The sequence below is a fragment of the Alosa pseudoharengus genome, unplaced genomic scaffold, assembly GCF_046254945.1.
Source record: "Alosa pseudoharengus isolate Yale_2024_CS ecotype anadromous, Long Island Sound unplaced genomic scaffold, YU_APseudo_1.1 YU_APseudo_1.1_scf_17, whole genome shotgun sequence".
Taxonomy (NCBI): Eukaryota; Metazoa; Chordata; class Actinopteri; order Clupeiformes; family Clupeidae; genus Alosa; species Alosa pseudoharengus.
In genome coordinates, this window is record NW_027468640.1 from 16,923,543 (window position 1) to 16,939,298 (window position 15,756).

Here is a 15,756-nt window from a genome sequence, read left to right on the forward strand (position 1 = left end):
AGGCAGAGTTCAAAACCGGGAAGACAGTAAACTAATTCTTTCTCTTTAAAGAGCTTCACGCTAGTCTCACTCACGTGGCAGTCAGGTAGCAAACAGTACATACCGTGATGATCTGACAAAGTGAACTAAAAGGGCAGTGTTTAAATACTCCAAAAATCAACACAAAATGAGAGACAGCTGAACAGAGAAATTGGAGGGAATTGAACAAAGGCAGGAAGTTGCCCAAATAAGGACATGGGCGTGATTCCAGGCACATGACCCAACACATGGCTACAAAAATAAAGTCTAGAATTCACACTCCAACAGGTAGGGGGAGACAAAAACAACAGTTCATACGAGAATCCTGACATATAGGACTTAAATAGGAGTTAAAAGACGGAGGAGGAAGGAATTTCCTATCCGACCTATGGAACAAGATGCCGCGGAAATGGAGAGTGCTGCGGATATGTGCTGCTGTCCAATGATTGGAGCAATGCAAAAGCGATTTTTTTTTTTTTTTTTTTAATGTTGATGTCAAGATTTAGCTAATATCCAAAGTTGTGCCACTTCTGATTGATGAGCACGTCAGTGCAGTGTCGTGTTTCACGACATTAATAATTGCAGCTTGCAATAAGATAATGCATTGCGATGCGATAAACAATGGGTTCCCAAACTCCATCAATGTGGGCCTCCCCTCCAAAAACAGAGACACCTCCGGGTCCCCCCCCCCTCGACAATCATTTGCAAATAATGATATTCGCTTCAGTTAAGCCACTTAAATAAATGCTATACTATGCTATGCAATGCAATGAGTTTTTATCATATTTTCGACGTTTGGCTTTGTTGCCCATATCAGGCTCGGGCCGTGCAGCGATAAAATGTGACAAATCTGTCAATTTTAAGTTAGCTATCGGAACGTCACATATTACTGTCACGTATGTCCAACCTCTTACGTGTATCTGTCACTTAATATTCATTTCTATACAAACCAAGGCGGCGGATTCCTAAAGAAACGCAACCACCCACACCATAAGTTTATCTAAATTAGCTATGTAGCCTACCAAAATATAAATTTTACCGTGATTCGAAGAGCTGTAAACAGTGTTGTAAGGCTGTTACTGTTCACTGGTAACTTGCAGGCTGCACTGTTGCTAAATTACGTTATGAAGTTTGGCACAATACATTCTCACTCAGGATAGGGATCAATAATACTTTCCACTATCCCAAAGATTTAGTATACATCTCTTCTATGATTTATTTGGATTTTATAATGTTGACAATCTGTATGAGTATGTGTATGTGTGTGTGTTTGTAGGTGTAGAAGTATGTGTGCATCTAGATACAACATTCTATCCCACCGGTCACTATTGTGACCGTTAACATGTTTACTCATTCTGCAAACACACCAAAGACGTTTGAATAATTATAAATGTATATATCATAACTTAACACCTTAAAGACCATGTGTACAAAAAATATTTGTCCTATGTTTATTTTAACATACTTTAAAAACCTTTTATTTGGGAGCTGTGAGGCCATCATCCTCTTCTCAAGGTGCAACCAGGAAGTAAACAGCTCTGGTCATGTGACAATTTACTCAAAACATTTGACACTGCACACATTTCATTGAAACACTCTATTGTTTCAATATTTACTGAAAGAGTATTGGGATATTCCCCAGTTACAGTTTTAGAGGCTTATAAGTACATTTTTTTTTTTTCGGTCACAATTGTGACCGATGGGGTGAAATGGGTTAATGGGTGAGAAAATGGTCAATGTATAAAATTGGGTCCAGGCACATACTTATATACACATACTACATTGATCAGATGGACTGTATAAGTAGCTTGGGAAATCCAGACCCTGGTAATCTAGAAAGATTAAGGGTCTGGCCACGAACAATGTAATGACAACTCGACAACTCCAACTCGAGGGACGGCAACAACCATGCATTTAAAAATCTCACTGCACGCAACTGAAAAACGCTAGACCATGTTTACTGTCCTCCAACGTTGCAGCGCTGTCTTTATCAGTTTAGCTGGTTCCCCGGAATGTTGGGGTAAAAGTAACGTGTATTATTGCTCATTGCCAGAGTGTCTTGCAGAGACAATTCCATTGTGGATTTCCAGGGTACTGTATATGTGCTTCTGTACATTAAAACACACACACAAACACACCCTCACTCCCCCTCTTTGCTTCTATGCCAGCCCTCACTGGAACCTTTCCCCAATAGAATCTTCCCCTTTCTGACTTGCATGAGCTCAGGTCAGTGAGGCCTGCAGGCCATTAATAGCAAATGGAAGCACAAAACTGTTTATATCCAATAGAACAGAAGTTAATACAAAGGTCTATCACAACATTGCATGATAATATGTGTGTTACTATGGATTTATAACAAGTTATAATGCAGCGGTCATTTTTACTGGGAACACAAAACTAGTAAACATAAAACGAACACAATTATTGTGTATAATAATTCTGGTCTGTCAGCCCAGGCGAGATGACATTAAAAAAAAATACACTTTTGTCTATATCTAGAATTGATGCTCAATGACTTGCTGAAGCTCACAGAAATATAAGTCTCACTTACCTGCTCCTAGTAAGCAGTTGGTTGCAGGAAAAGATACAGATAGCTGCTTTAATTTCTTGTGATGGGTAAAGTCCTTTGTGTATCAGTCGAGCAGTCGTAGTAGTACTCCTGATACACTGATATATCTCAAAAGATTATGTTTTCGGAGGTGAGGCACATATATAGGTGTGGCTATGACATTGACAATGTTTATTGTAATGTTTGTAATGTTTACTTTTCCATGGGAGGCTATGTAATTCTTGACACTCACACACACACAAACACACACGCATGAACACTCTAACATGCAAATACCACTAGGATTTGCGTTCCTTAATGACATCTATGAACACTAACATGACATTTTGGCTTCACTGTACTAATAACCAATGCATCACAAAGGCAAAGTGACAGAGTTATCACTAAACCAGAAGAGCAAGGTGAAACCATTATTTGGATTTCTGGTTGGCTAGTCATTTGATTGCCATGTGGCCACCCCTGGGCCATAACCTTGTGCTCCTACAAAGAATGTTGTCTGATGACACTGCCACCCCTACACACACATGTCAATCCAGACTATTTTCATTTGTTGTTCCCCAATAGTAGAACTATGTAAACTCTCTTAATTTAACTTAACCAGTAGGCTATCTGGCCCAACTCATCAGAAGGGTCACACACTAGATCTTGTCCTATCATCTGGTTTTCTTGTATCCATCTCTAAGACTGTTGACATGGCTGACCACCTCTTGATTGAGTTTGAATCCTCGCAATCCTGTTCCCCACTCACCACTCTCCAGACTTCATTCCTAGTCCGATATACAAGCCACAGCCTCATATTCAGGGCTGTCACAACTGGGTAGGCAAAGCAGGCCATGCGAATGGCTGATTATGTAGGCCACGTATTTCAGTTTGGAACGTGCGGACATCCAAATTGAGATGCAGGAGCCAAAAGTCCAAGATCCAGTAACAGAGAACACTTGCTCTCCGTTTTTTTATTTTATTTGACTTCAATCCCCCACACACATGACGTTTCGAGCCCTTGTGTCAAGGCTGCTTGGCTCAAAGCAGAACTGACATAAAATGGGGGAGACCACACCGTAGCGTTCAATATAAATATATAATTTATTTACATAAATAGAAAACGTCAGTATAATGTATAAAAGCAAAGTGTCATGCAAAGTGTGTCTAGGGGAAATGAATAACCAAAACAAAACGCGATGAAGACGGAGGGAGCTCCCAGCAAGGGCTACACGACCGGTGACTGCTCTCTCCAAGCTCTCCCCATCGGAGCAAGCCACAAATGAGCGATAGGCCAAGAGAGCATCCATGGGAAACCCGGCCTTCTTATAGTCCAGCCCATTAGCTACTGGGCGCCACCCCTGCACTCAGCACCCTGCAGGAGACAGACAGGCAACACATAGAATAAAGGGGCGGAGCCCCAAGAAGAGTCAACAGGGCCGTAACACTTGGCTCTTCATCACACTTGAACAGACAAAAGACCATCACCATTTTAAATAGGTCATAGGTCGCCTGACCCATATGTACCGGGGTTCACAATACATACATACATCGTCCACCATCCCAATAGTGAACTAGATGTACCGCAGAGCGGTACAAAATATGACCACCGCCCAGTCCAGCACATTTTTTCCACAAAAAGAAATCACGCTGAAAGGCCTATATGATTCTAACTGTCTCACTAAATTGCATTATCCACATTCAATTCTCACTGGTATCTGCTAGACAACAAGTACCAAAACATGATTAGTTCATAGATTTTACATGTAAAATTAATTTTATACAACCCCACCTCCATCTTGCCTGTTCATAATTCTGAGAAATTCTTGATTGTTTGTGTTATGTTATGTGTGTGGGTGTGTGTGTGTGAGTGTGTGTGCGTGCTTGTGTGTGTTTCCTGCGTATGTGCCTGTGCATGCAAGCGTACATATGTCTACTGTGTATGTGTCATACGTATGATTACTGTGAATGTATGTGTGTGTGTGTGTGTATCTGTTTGTGCACATGTGTGCACATTAAATGGGTTAACATGACCCCTGGAGGCAAACATACGGAAAAAAATGGTCATCCTAGGCCCTACAGTTCTCAAGATATTCACAGAGAACTGTGTCTGCCCTACCCTCCTTTCGGGGGGTCCAGTCCAGCGGGGGGGCTACAGATCAAAACGAAAAATGACGGTTCCATGCTATCCAGGTGGGGGTACATGCCCTCCAAGTTTTGTGTACCCCGGTCTTTCAGTGTCCCGGGAATCCTTGTTGGTGTACGTCACTAAATGTACACATAAATTATTTTATTGTAAGGCCCCCCATGAACGAAAGTACACAGAACTTGGCATGCATTCGGAGGGTGTCATAATGATCCTACACTTTTAATTTCGTGCAGTTTTGACCTTGTCAGCCAGAGATATTGTGGTGAATTTTTTTTGCTTTTTAATTTTTAACTAGGTGGCGCTATACATGAAATGAGTGGTAATGGGATGGGTTGACGTGCCCCCTTAAGACCAACATACATAAAAAAGGTGTACCTCGTAGGCCCTACGGTTCTCGAGATATTCACAGAAAACTGTCTCTGGCCACCTACAGGCCAGTTGGTGTATAGCAACATAAATTAATTTATTGTGTGGTCCCCCATGAACGGAATTCCACAAAACTTGGCGTGCATACAGAGGGTGTCATAATGATCCTACACTTCCAATTTCATGCAGTTTTGACTATGTTAGGTCACAGATACCTTCAATTACAACACCTCATTTTTACTTTTTTGTGTTTAACTAGGTGGCGCTATACATGAAATGAGTGGTTATGGAATGGGTTGACATGGCTCCTTGAGATCAACATACAAAAAAATGGTCCTCCTAAACCCTACGGTTCTCGAGATATTCACAGAAAAATGCTTCGATGCGCGGCGGTCATAATAAATATTTAGAAACATATGTTTTATAACAGCAACATATAAAACATCCTCTATATCAAGTCTCTGTAGAAAAATATATCTGTAGAAAAATATATAGCTATATAGAATAAATAGAAAAATATTAAACACTACCCATGGTGGTTTTTGAACAGAAAAAAAGAATTACCTGTTGTATCCAATTTTCACCTGTAAGCAGAGATATCCAGAAGGTTGTAAGTAAACATTGGCATGTTATGGAAACAGATCCCACTTTGAAAGATGTGTTTAAGAAACCACTACGGGTAGTGTTTAAGAGACCACCTAATCTCCGGAATATGTTGGTAAGGGCAGATTTGCCTCCTATCTCCCTCCCTACCTACTCCAACACATTTTCTCAGCCACATTTCTTCTGGCAATTCGCTACCTTAGAATAATAAGGTTCTATCTGACATTTTTGTCAAAATGGAGTTATTTACATATTTTTATTCTTTGAAAGTTTCTTAAGTTCAGAAGAGGTGTTTCTTAAAGTTGTGTACATATTTGGACTTTATATCAAAAAGAACTTGTTCCATTTACCATGTAACTCTATGGAATTCTAAAACTTTGAAGCTCAATATCTCAGAACTATTTAAAACGCAGATAGAACCTTATTATTCTAAGGTAGTGAATTACAGATGTGGAAATTGCCAGCAGTGCAACTACACACACAAAACTCAAACATTCAACCACCCCCATTCAGGAAAGAGTTACAAAATTAGAGGTGTGATATCCTGCAACACTAGAAATGTAATTTACCTAAATGTCCATGTGGATTGGCGTACGTGGGAAAAACATCAAGAGCACTAAAAAACAGAATCACTGAACATCGCTGTACCATCCGTAACCAGGACAAAAAAAAAGCCCAGTTGCTATACACTTTAAAGAGGCCAAGCATAATGTAGCTTCATTAAGATGAAATGCCCAAGAAGAGGTGGGAATATGGACAACTTGCTCCTTAAACGGGAATTATGGTGGATTTTCACACGGGATACACTCACCCATAGGGGACTTAATGAATAGTTCAATATAAGACCATACTTGTGATAATTTGAGATACTAATTGTAATTCTGTTGTGGGATTGAGGACGGTTAATGTTGATATTTCTATAGGATCTGAGAGATGTGATAAAGACATGTATCACACCATAATGTCTAAGGTCTAGAGATCATCCTTTTATCTGGAGTTTGTGCAACATTCTGCTTATGTACATGATAAAAAGAAACCCCTGGAAGACTTGATAAGATCACTTTCTAGCTAAGTATACATCTTGGTTGTGCGTCTGTCTAGATGATTGTATGCTATGTAGGTCCCTGTTAAGACTGTGTGTCAAGTATATATATTTTTCTATTTTTCTATCTTTCTATATACCTATATATTTTTCTAAATATTTATTTTTCTACAGAGACTTTATATACAGGATGTTTTATATTTTGCTGTTATACAATGTATGTTTCTAAATATTTAATCCCTATTGGGATGGTGGACGATGCATGTATGTATTGTGAACCCCGGTACATATGGGTCAGGCGACCTATGACCAATTTAAAATGGTGATGGTCTTTTGTCTGTTCAAGTCTGACGAAGAGCCGAAGGGCTCGAAACGTCATGTGTGTGGGGGATTGAAGTCAAATAAAATGAAAAAATGTAGAGCAAGTGTGCGGACCTTCTCTGTTACTGATTATATACTTAATCCACAGCAATAACAACTGTGTGAGCACCCCTGTAAGTTTTATGATTGGTCATACGCAGGAAACTGCAACAACACTGTTGTCAGAATCCCTGTAACAAGGCCCCATGTTGCTAAAAGGTTTGAGGTTTTACAGCGTCATCATATGTAGGCTATCATGTGGTGCACCCATGCCTCAGGAAACAAGAAAAGAAAGCAAAGGCAAGAGGAGAAAAGAGAAAAAAATGAGACAGTGGTAAATGTAAAAATGTGTTACACTAAATAAATGAGTTATGGTGAGGATTTTATTTGTAGCAGGGTTGCAGCAAAAATATGGGTGGTTTGGTTTGTCAATCGCTAAACATAAGATCTAGTTATAGCCTACTTTGTTTCATCATGCATGAATGGCTGATAATATGTAACATTAGCTCTCTTGCTTGTAAGCCAGTGTACTAAACATTAACATAAGGCATGTTGCCAATAGCTGGAGGTTAAAGATTAAGGATTTTTCATATCTTAAAAGCATTGGTGCTTGAAAATTGTGCTAAAACCGTTGTCAGCAATGTTATCTCTCTTGCCTACCTTGCTGCCTTCACTATTTCTGTTTTCGAAAGAAAAATATGTCCATGGCCTTGAAATCTTGTCTTAGTGTTTAGCTAATCCTTAGCTGGTTGCGTGTATGCTTGCGCTCTTATTCTCATTCTCTCTCCTGCGCAAACATTATGTCCTGCATATGTGTAGTCTAAAGTTTCGCAAATAAATTAGTTTGTTTTAGAGAAATGGCCTAGGCTACCGTCACACTGCATGGTAGGCTACCAAAAGCACACATTTTGTAAATAAGCAGGTTGGATCACGGGTCGGGTATAATTTTGTCCTAATTAATATTCGCGGTCCGAGTTGCAGTCGGGTTGATAAAAATATCTGGCGAGCCCGGGCTGCTTGTGACCAAACCAGCGCAGCTGGTAGGCTTCCAATTCACAGTGTTTCCATAATGTTCCTCAGAAAGTGGATACTCTGTTAACGCAAACTCAATATCTACCTGCGCCCCTTGCAATGATGCCTCTACTTCCAATGCCCATCTCGCAAAATTTCAAAACTAAATTTCACCGGTTGGAGAGAAGGGGGTCACGAGACTTGGCCAATGTAGGGGGGGGGGGTCGCTATACAAAAAGTTCCCTCTGCACGCAATAGGATAGCACTACAACTCATGAGTCCCATGCGTTTTCCCATCAGCGGAGCTAGTTGGCTAGTTCAAACTTTTGACAACTTAAAAAAAAAACTTAACTCATGTCACACTGTTCACCAACAGCAACATCCATCTTCTTTGTTTTCAAGTAGCCGCCCCCCTTAGGCACTGGCACAATGCAGGATGTCTTCCACTGCTTCGGCACCTGACTCGTCTGGAGGTTCCAGTTGAAGAGTGTGTGCAGAGGAACCGCCAGCTCCGAAGCACAATCCTTCAGAAGCCTCGGTGGTATTCCATCTGGTCCAGCTGACTTGCCAGGGTGCAATCTACTGAGCTCCGCCCTCACCTCCTCCATGCTAAAATAATCACTGATGGGTAATTCAGCCGAGCAGGAGGCAGCAGCAGAGGTGGAACAGCCGCTGGGTGGAGCAGCGCGGGATCATTTCTATCTGAATAGAGATGCACAGTCCCGCCTACAGCCAATGCCGGAAGTAAAAATTCAATGCAATTTCTCCATTGACAATTGCGGTATAAGCCATAAAAACTTAACTGCACGTGGTAGACTTAAAACCAGCTACGGCTGTACTAAGCGATTGTATATGCTCATATAGACGCCAAGAGTTCATGGGGCACTAACCTTGTTTTGAGATAAATGCCTTTTATTCGCGATCTCTTGGATAAGTACTTCATTACCCACAATCCTGAACAATCCCACAATCCCACAGGGATGCCTCTGATTGGTGGAAAGGCCGTTATGGTCATAGTTTGAAACTTTCTCAGCGAAAGTATTTTACTGCCTATGGCGAAAATCTTAATGTGATTAAAAACTTTCTTGACGAATATTGGTAGTTGTATCAACAAGGATTGTGGTTTATACATCACACAAACTTAGTCAGGGCCAATACACTATCAAATAGACCACTGTAAATGTTAGTTTAAACATTCAAACTTTTCAGGTAGCCGACAGGCTAACCTTTTCGCATTTCCAACATTGTATGTCATTACATAATGCAGCTAACATTAGCCTACATGCTGCAACACAGGTAAGAAATATATTGTGTTTTAGTGAGTGTCCAAAGGGGTGAAAGCCACTTTAAATCGGGTCACATTATTGACTGTTGTGTGTCCGAGAGTCAGTTTGTGGGTTTTGTAAGGGCCAGCATGAGGGACAAGACCTACAAAGTTGTGGTGAGTTAAGCAGGGAGGTTGCAACATTAATGCTGCTATCAGTGCTAGTTAACATTAGCTAGGCTACTGTAGCCTTCATACTGTATGATTCATATCAATCATTAACCTAGGAATACTTTGTGCATTTAATGAACATTTTGTGTAATAATTCACGGCAAATTAATAAACTGAATATGGTTGTCCAAGAGCAGACCATGCACCAGTCCATGCATCAGCCCGACTGAGCAGTGATGACAGCATAGGATGAGTCAGGTAACTCCACCATGTTGCTAACGTTAACTTTAACCGCTTTCACACACTCACGATATAAAATACACGATGATAAATATAAAATTCAATATCAAAACACTATTATTTACACGATTACTCCTGAAATAACTGCTATTAACTGCACATTCACTATATAAAAATCAATGTTTGGAGGAAAGGGTTTGCATGCTGTCGCCGGTTGGAAATGGTTTAAATGGCAAAATAAATCGCGCCGATTTTGCCTATATTATTCAGTGAGGCGCAGTGGTTTATGGGATGAGTAGTTCCTTCGCTCGGAAATGAAAATATGTACACAGTCTTGTACCTTTGACTTTTTTTGGATTTTCTCTCCGTTTTTTCACTCGAAATGATATGTTGTACTGTATGCTTATGAGTTATGCCGTAGCTTGTTAGCCTAAGACATGCTGTAAAACTCTTTAGATACGGATTTTTCCAAACGTCAATGGGACAAATGAATGGGAATCTTACATCCGGCACCTAACCGCATTTTGGCTGTGGGCGGGACTGTGCAGCTCTATAGACCTTTCCAGAATAAGTCCCGCCTCCTAACTTCCGTATCCATCCAACCTTCGGTCGTCAAATGTCTATGGGAAATAACATGGCGTTTTGAAAGATCGTACCTGTCAAACTCTGTAGGTGACAAAGTAGAAAAAGCTGCTGGGCAGATTGGCCTACACACTTCTGCCATCTAGTTTCCACTGGATTTTTGGATTTTCGGTGCCGTACTTAAACGTTTGAGATCATCCAATCAGAGTGCTAGCAATGAATCACATGACCATCTGTAAGCTTCTGAAATTTTCAACAAAGATGGTAGGAAAAAGAGAGGCTTCTTATGTCTTATGTTGAAACCCAAACCGGGCATTTTACCCCGTCAAATGCTTAAAAAACAACTAACATCTATTTGTATGTAATGAGATTGTTAAGACATCGTTTTCTTCAGTAAAATGTTTGCTAACATTGCTTCATTGAGATTGAATGGGATTTAGCTATCAATAACTAGTGGTTGTTTTGCTAACAAAGTTACCCAGGGTCGTTGTTGCTAGTTGTCTGTTGTCCTCATTAGTTGCCCTGTGTCTCACCTGGTTGCCCATTGTCGGCAACATTGCCTAAAAACTGTATAATCAGCTTTGCAGTGAGCCATCACAATTGGGGAGGGACAAAGAATTGAGTGAAATAACTCATAGCTTACCCTGTGAGAGGCCTAGGGGGTATTCCACATTTTATCTCAGTGTTAAACAAACACTGAGATAAAACTTAACCTCTGGGTTGTCTGAACCTGTGGCGACTAAACCCAAGCTGTCGGGTCCAAAACACTGGTTACCAGTTAGTTCAATCAACCCTGTGTTAGATAACCTATAGTTGTGCGCATTCACAGCGAACTTATAAAGGCCGAGGTCGAAACCATGAGTGAAACTGGCGAAACGAAGATCGTATTTTTCAGAGGCGGAGTAGCAAGTTCTTCTCGAAGCTTACGAGGAGGAGAGAACTGTAATAACAAACAAAGAGCAATACTTGAGCGTCTGCCAACGAACGAGACCTTGCTTGGCAGAGAATAACTGACTGTGTAAATGCCTACGTTTAGGATAGCCTATTTAATGTTAAAAGCACAATTAAATAATTCAGTGGACATTACATATTGTATTGACTGCTTTGAATGATGCTTTCTTAAACTAGCCTACCTTGTCACAGATTGAGTGGGCCATAGACTCCTTGAGAATCCCAAATGTAATTTTCTATTTTAACGCGGGTTCTGCAGCTGTGGGCCAAGTTAAACCTTTGCGCTCCAGCATCGGAAGGGTGATGAATGTCGGAAGGCATGGGTAGCCTATGCACAGTAGCATACCCATCAAGTTTTCCTGTAATTGCACAGGTTACAGCCTACACATTAATTAGTCTGTAGTGGATCTGATAATATTCTAGTAAGGTGTAGGCCTGCCCTAACGTACCCTGTTGAAATGTGTCGCTCAAATTAGATTCCTGGTACATCATTCCTGGCATCGTGTAGGCCTACTGGGCCCTGCCATTTCGCCTCCACATTTGTGATAAGATGTGAAGCATCATCACATATCATCTGGCAATTATTAAAATAAAAATGTGCATCCAAAAATAGAAGTGGCCTATGACCAATCCATTAAGGACATTCTGAAAAAGCCAAAGCCCGTTAATTAAGGCTCACCAGCTAAGCAATAGCTGTTATGTCTATATTTAGACTTATTAGGGCCCGAGCACTGAAGGGCGCAAGGCCCTATTGTTTTTGTAAGGATTATTATTATTATTAGGGCCCGAGCACCGAAGGGCGCAAGGCCCTATTGTTTTTGTAAGGATTATTATTATTATTAGGGCCCGAGCACCGAAGGGCGCAAGGCCCTATTGTTTTTGTAAGGATTATTATTTTTCACTATTATTAGGGCCCGAGCACCGAAGGGCGCAAGGCCCTATTGTTTTTGTAAGGATTATTATTAGGGCCCGAGCACCGAAGGGCGCAAGGCCCTATTGTTTTTGTAAGGATTATTATTATTATTATAGAGTATTATTATTGTTATTCTACTTTTTTGCTTTCCTGTTTTTGAGGTGGTTAACATGGTCGAAAACTCTTGAAATTTGGCACACACGTCAGGTGTCACACATCGCAGTTAGGTACAAGAGCTTGACCCCGGGCGTGGTCCAGGGACTCGCTAGCGCCCCCTTAGGTGACTGATCCTGTTGTTGCCATATATTTTGAGGTGGTTAACATAATCGAAAAGTCTTGAAATTTGGCACACACATCAGGTGTCACACAAAGCAGCTAGGTAAAAAAGCTTGGCCCCGGGTATGGCCCAGAGACTCGCTAGCGCTCCCTTACGCCCCCTTAGATGACTGATCCCGTGGTGGGCATATACTTTCAGCTACACACACCAAATTTGGTAGGTGTTTGTATCTCCCCAAGATGAACGACTTTCGTATGTACAATGCATTAGCCACGCCCAACAGGAAGTGAGGTATTTGGGATTTTGTGCAGACTAATATGTGATGAAATATGTGATGAATCATGATGCCAAAGGAGGTGCTTCCCATGGGTGAAAACATATGAAATTTGGCACACACATCAAGTAATACAGTGAATAGACAGGGATAAAAGCTTGGCACCGGGCGTTGCCCAGGAACTCCATAGCGCCCCCTTATGTCACTGTGACTTGTGGTTGGCATATAGTTTTAGATACACACACCAAATTTGGTGGGTGTATGTAACTCCCAAAAACAAACAACTTTTGTATTAACATGCCATTAGCCACGCCCACAGGAAGTGAGGTAATTGAGATTTTGTGCGTTGTGGACATGATCAATTTTAACATACTCATCTTAGACGGTTGATCCGATTCATGTCAAAGTTGGTATACATGACGCCGAGATGTTCCTGATTATAAATTGTGAAGCCTTTTTTTGATATGTTGTAATTTGACGAAATGGCGAAATTATTAATTTTAATACCCTTCCACATAAACAATAAATGTGTCTTAATTCACCATGCATGGCTTGAAATGTTTTAAATTTCACAGGTCTTTGAATACCATGGGAGTGATGATATTCACATGCCCATAATGCATATTTGGCATAGCGCCACCACCTGGCAACAGAAAGAATGGCAATTACACTGATGACACATGATGAATTTTAACATACTCCTCCTAGACGGTTTGTCAGATTCATGTGAAATTTGGCAGATATGATGCCAAGATGTAGCTGATGTTAAATTGTGAAGGGATTTTTGATATGTTGTAATATGTCATGATTTTAATATCTCACCACATAAACAGGAAATGTGTCATAAAGTCACAGTGCATTGAATGAATGGTCTGAAACTTCTCAGGTTAATAGATATTATAATTATGATGATATCCAGACACCTAATGGGCCTGCCTGGCATAGCGCCACCACCTGGCCAAGCAGGAAAATGTGCCAGAAATTGGCAATGACTTTATTGATTGATCTGAAACTTTACAAAATATTAGATATCATTATTGTGATGATATTCACTTGTGTAATTCACATGCCTAGCATAGTGCCACCATCTGGCCAAGCAGGGAATGTTCCAAAAATTTTCAAGGCTTTGATGGATTGATCTGAAACTTTACAAAATATTGGATATTATGATTGTAATGACATTCACATGTGAAATTCACATGCCTAGCATAGCGCCATCATCTGGCCAACCAAAAAGTGTATCAGAAATGTTCTTTGCTCAAAATGAATGGTCTGAAATTTCTCAGGTTAATATATATTATGATTATGATGACACCCAATGGGCCTGCCTTGCATTGCGCCCCCCCACCTGGCCAAGCAAGTAAATGTGCCAGAAAATAAAAAACAAAAACAAATAGCACACGCATCAAATATGTACATTTCACAAACGGACCACACCGGTGCTTTGTTGGATTCCGAAATGTCACGGGTTGCGGCCCGCAGGTGCTCGGGCCCGCCATTGCCGCTTGCGGCTATATTTTAGACTTTTATTTAGACTTTAGACTAAGGTGAGTCAGTTTTTCCATAATTAGCAGGTGTAATATGCTGCTAGTGAGGCCCTAGATGTGAGTTGTGATTTTTGAAGGAGTAGGCTCAGTAACAGTGAAGCTATTGAATTTTCCCCCCATAAAAAAATATAAATAGGGTGAGTCCGTTTTTCCATAATTAGCTGGTGTAGTATGTTGCTAGTGAGGCCCTAGATGTGTGTTGTGATTTTGGAAGTACTAGACTCAATAACAGTGAAGCTATTGAATTTTACCCCCGTTAAAAACATATTATAAATAGGGCGAGTCCATTTTTCCATAATTACCTCCTGTAGTATGTTGCTTGGCAGGCCCTAGATGTATGTTGTGATATTGGACGGAGTAGGCTCAATAACAGTGAAGCTATTGAATTTCTCAACCATTAAACATAGATTATAAATAGGGTGAGTCTGTTTTTCCATAATTAGCTGGTGTAGTTTGTTGTTGGTGAGGCCTTAGATGTGTATTGTGATTTTGGAAGCACTAGGCCCAATGATAGTGAAGCTATTGAATTTTACCCCCAATAAAAATATATTATACATAGGGTGAGTCCGTTTTTCCCGTAATTGGCAGGTGTAGTGTAGTGCGTCAGACAGAGTAGCTTAACTACACGCACGGAGATGAGAAAGGTATGAATCGTCTTATCAAACTCTGGGAAATACGGTGAATGAGGTAAAGTCCCAAAAGTTGGCGTGTTCCTTTAAAGTTGCTTCATTAGCATGACAGTCGGGACATAGTATTACCAGTTAGGGAACTCATTACAATCAAAAATCCTGTATTCACTCTTACTTTTCTTCAGTAAGAGAACAAATTTATTTTTTGTCCACTCCTGGCTGGCAATAGCCTAATTCGGCAACAGTAACCTATTGGGAGGCACAAGGCAGACTAATGAAATTGCATCTTTTGACTGTTCCCTCTGAATGGGTGTTTCATATATTTTGACAGCTTAATAGGATAAGGCTCTGCACAAGGCTATTTAGAAATGTTGCTGGGTATTGTTGTATTGTTTACTGTTTTAGGAATGTTGCTGGGTAATGTTCCTGTGTATTGTTGTTCCAGCATACACCCATTGTCAATGACATCTCATGATCATTAAATCATCATGATCACTAAATCTGACACCATTGAACTGGTTATGTGGTTGCCAGCAACATTGCCCAAAAGGTTGCTCAATCATGACCTTATAGACCAGACAAAACTCAGAATGATCTGATTAAGGTCACTACCAAACATTTCTCAATTGATGTTATAGTACTTTTTCGCGTAGAATCCATTTCTGCTTGGGATATTTTTATATAACGCATAGTTAATGAGATAATTTGCATATTTATTGTATTGCTCCTTAAGTGATTTATTTATTTACTATTTCTTTATGTTAGGACATTCAGGCACATTGCAAATGTGATGTTCTGAACTTCTGATAAG